The sequence below is a fragment of the Protomyctophum bolini genome (assembly GCF_963924005.1).
Source record: "Protomyctophum bolini genome assembly, chromosome: 2".
Classification (NCBI taxonomy): Eukaryota; Metazoa; Chordata; class Actinopteri; order Myctophiformes; family Myctophidae; genus Protomyctophum; species Protomyctophum bolini.
The window spans coordinates 5,623,862-5,628,802 of record NC_137863.1 but is presented as its reverse complement, the minus strand read 5'-3'; positions in this window follow the sequence as shown (position 1 = coordinate 5,628,802).

The window sequence follows — 4,941 nt, the reverse complement described above, 5'->3', positions numbered from 1 at the left end:
CTACATCTGTCGCATGATGATGATGACATCATATATAGCCTTTTTAAGGAGAGTTGCGTCATGGAGGGGTTCAGAAAACAGCGCCGGTCACGTGGTTCACGTAACTCGAAGTAGTGACAAAATGCCCATATAGACTCCAGTACATTCCGTAAACTTCTGGTTCAGAGTTGTGTCACTATTCGCCGTGAACGGAGATGGGAGAGAGATGGAGAAACTCTCCTTCAATGGCTATCCTGAGTAACCATAGATAGAGACACGGGGGAAACAGCGGCGCCCAGCGGTGAAGAGCTGTTACTGTAGTTCAGATTCACACAACAAGATAGTTTGATTGATTGATTTATAATGATAAATAATCATGTCAATCAATAATTGATTGAGAATTACAGTACATTTCAAGCACAACTCAATACAGACGACACCATAAAGCATTACACTTGGTCCACCATTTTCAATTAATCAGAACATTTAGACTGGAATTGAACGGGCTGACATACGCTGACTCCGCCAGCTGGTGGCAGCAGAGCACAGCAGGAGGAGGGAACTTGTGAACTCTGGCTGCCCTCAGAGCCTCAGACGGCATTCAAGTCATCACATTTATTTCCGCAACCTTTGTCTTTTTTCCCCGGCTTCTCCAGAGTTGCTGGAAAGAAATGTGGTTGCGATTTTTGGGGGGCTTGTTCTAAAAACCCTGCCTGGGTATCGAGGCTAACAGTACTATAAATCCAATATCATTGGGCTTGTTTAGGCTTGATTTAATTGGCTTATTTCGCTTTCAAGCTTTAGTTTAGCTTGTTTTTGGAGGTGGCGTTGCTTATTTCTCTCACGAGAGTTGGCAACACTGAGTTTATACCGCCATAGGGTGGTGAAGACTGAAGCCCTTTTACAGTCCATGGTTTTGGGGGTTTTGCTCAACAATATCCAGGCCAGCGTTTTCTATGCACGATTGGAATGTCAGAGGAATGGTTTTAATATAGATCCAGTTGATAAAACATTTGACATCATCAACAACAATAAACATCAAGTTTCTCATCATCAGTGTGTGAAGAACATTGATAGCAGCGATGCAGACCACCATGTTGGAGCCAGTGATCAAGTTACACAGAATAGTATTAGGTATGTATTGTTTTAATAACTTACTGTAATCATTTAGCAGTCGTGTAAAGTAACTATTAAGTACATTTACTTAAATACTGTACTTAAGTACAATGTTGATGTATTTGTACTTTACTTGAGTATTTTCAATACTTTTACTCCACTGCAATTGAAAACTTTAGTTACTATAGTTACTTTGGATATTTTAATTTTGATTAGAAAACATACATTTACCACTTCAACCCATAGCCTAAGCATTTCGGCCATTTGAAATGAACTTGTAGATCGGCTCTTATTTTATTGATGTTTGGGAAACAAGACACTCTGTGTGTGTGTGTGTGTGTGTGTGTGTGTGTGTGTGTGTGTGTGTGTGTGTGTGTGTGTGTGTGTGTGTGTGTGTAATACTTGTTTTTAGATATTTTAGTATTTCAAAGTGCCAATGATGTCATGGACACTGGTCTCACTTCCTTCCTGAACTACATGTTGTCTCAAAAAGAGACAAAAATGTCTAAAAACACAAATTACCACATAAAACCCGCCAGGAAAGATATGGTTGCAAAAGGGCGGAAGTGGCCCTTAAAACATGCTTGTGTTTGAAATGTCTATTTGACCATGAGAGAATGACTTCATACAATGACTATTGCTGTGTGCAATGGGTGCTGTGAATTTAGGATTAGGAATGCATGACCTTATAAAGTCCAAATGTAGGGGTGACAAATAGCTCAAATTTATTTTGTCACCTTTCAGATGTTGTCATAGGGATGCTAAGTACTATCCAGTCTAAATCATTTAAATGCAAATGATTGAATCCCAATCCTATACATGTTCCACTCCATTCACAGTTTTCACACTATACTACAGTAGGAGTATAGCCACTCTACTTAGGGACTGGTCGTTATTTATTCCCCCCCCCCCCCCTCAGGGACTGGAATAATATATGATATTTTCATCATCTACAATACATTAAAATAGGGGATGAATTCATCCTATGTTTCTATTCTGTATCTTCTGTCTAGACTCCATACACCTCCCTGTGTGTAAAGAGGAGGTATTTACTGAGCAGCAGCAGGAGAGAACCTCCAGTCTGGTCAAAGAGGAACCAGAGTCTCCACAGATTAAATATGAACAGGAGGAGAGAACCTCCAGTCTGGTCAAAGAGGAACCAGAGTCTCTACAGATTAAAGAGGAGCAAGAGAAGAGAACCTCCAGTCTGGTCAAAGAGGAACCAGAGTCTCCACAGATTAAAGAGGAGCAAGAGGAGAGAACCTCCAGTCTGGTCAAAGAGGAACCAGAGTCTCTACAGATTAAAGAAGAACAGGAGGAGAGAACCTCCAGTCTGGTCAAAGAGGAACCAGAGTCTCTACAGATTAAAGAAGAACAGGAGGAGAGAACCTCCAGTGTGATCAAAGAGGGACCAGAGTCTCTACAGATGAAAGAGGAACATGAGCTACTTCAAAGATCAGAGGAGGATGGTGGATCAACGGAGACATTGGCATTGCCATCAGTGAAACATGAAGATGATGAACACATACAAACAGAACCTGTAGCCAGCACTTCATCTAAACACATGGAAACACAAGCTGTTGTAGAGGAACATCTAAAAAGACACATGACTCATACGGGGGAAAAGCCCTTTACGTGTACCGTTTGTGGCAAGGGCTGTACTCATAATGGACACTTAAAAATACACATGATGACTCATACAGGGGAAAAACCATTTACATGTACAGTTTGTGGCAAGGGCTGTAGTCAAACGGGTGATCTAACAAGACACATGAGGACTCATACAGGGGAAAAGTCCTTTACGTGTACCGTTTGTGGCAAGGGCTGTACTCATAATGGCCACTTAAAAATACACATGATGACTCATACAGGGGAAAAACCATTTACATGTACAGTTTGTGGCAAGGGCTGTACTCATAATGGCCACTTAAAAATACACATGATGACTCATACAGGGGAAAAGCCCTTTACATGTACAGTTTGTGGCCAGGGCTTTGTTCGAAAGGCAGATCTAAAAATACACATGATGACTCATACAGGGGAAAAACCATTTACGTGTACAGTTTGTGGCAAGGGCTATAGTCATAATGGCCACTTAAAAATACACATGATGACTCATACAGGGGAAAAACCATTTACATGTACAGTTTGTGGCAAGGGCTGTAGTCAAACGAGTGATCTAACAAGACACATGAGGACTCATACAGGGGAAAAGCCCTTTACGTGTACCGTTTGTGGCATGGGCTGTACTCATAATGGCAACTTAAAAATACACATGATGATTCATACAGGGGAAAAGCCCTTTACGTGTACCGTTTGTGGCATGGGCTGTACTCAAAATGGCCACTTAAAAATACACATGATGACTCATACAGGGGAAAAGCCCTTTACATGTACACTTTGTGGCCAGGGCTTTGTTCGAAAGGCACATCTAACAAGACACATGAGGACTCATACAGGGGAAAAACCATTTACGTGTACAGTTTGTGGCAAGGGCTTTGTTCGAAAGGTAGATCAAAAAATACACATGATGACTCATACAGGGGAAAAACCATTTACGTGTACAGTTTGTGAAAAAGGCTTTAGTAAGAATTCCAATCTAAAAACACATATGAAGATGTGCCATAAAGAGGGAAAAACTGGTTAATAATGAGTGCTTTTTTCTTCAAATAAGGCATTATGTTGACACTTAATGGCAATTATCAGCAGTTTAGCTAAATACATTAAACATGATGGACTATACTTTTTCGACTTTTCAACTTGTATAATGCGGATACTGATATACTAATATGAGAAGCAGTGTTTGCCCACATTTGTCAGCAATTGGTACAATTGAAACTTGTCTCTGCGTGTTGACATGTTGTTTGGACTAGTGTATGTGGACTGGTGTATTTCAATCACTTAGTTTGATTATGTGTTAAGATGTTCTGTAGTATGTTTTCTTCATAGCATTGTAACAGAACATATTTACTAAAAAACACTGTCCGTAATTTATTATTTTTCAAATAAAGGTTTGACAGCTACAGATCCTTTGTGTGTTCATTACAGAAAGCTCATCACAACACTCTTTAAGTATGGACATCTTGTACTGTGGACAATACAGTTAGTGACAACTGCTTCATTTGATATCCTTCATACCAAACTATTACTATAAGGAACATGAGTATTAGTTCTACACGTATTTTACTTGAACTTGCTCTATTGAACATGACATGAGTGAGTCTTAATGTTACAGTGTGCATACTGTCCATTGTACAAGCTACGAGTTTGTAGCTCTGCTATTTTTGAAAAATCTAAAAAATGCAGCACAAATCTTTGAATATATAATTATTCTTTCAGAGCGAACGTTTTCTTTGTTTCGACGTCAGGCCTAAATGGGTTAATGAAAGGAGAAAACACATGAGTAAAATGGGCAGAATGGGTGTCATTCATTGTGCAGTAATGGAGTATACAAATGCAGAAAGTTGTGGACAAGTGTAAAAAGGTTATAAATATAATGAGATGTCTAGTGGGAAGAGAGAGTGGGGGGGGGGCGGATAGAATGGCATTAAAGGCTATATATAATGGACTGATCAGGGCAATAATAGATTATGGGAGTGTGGTGTATGGGGCTGCAGCAGAGACACATTTGAAAAAGCTAGAGGTTATACAGTATAGGGCATTGAGGGTATGTACAGGGTGTTTCAAAACAACACCCACAGCAGCTCTGCAGGTGGACATGGGGGCTATATGCCCATTGACTTGAGAAGGATGCAACTATCAATGAACTACTGGGTGAATTTACAAGGGCACAGATCAAGACACTCTAAACTAAAGCATAGCTGGGAAAAGAGAAAAGGGAGGTCA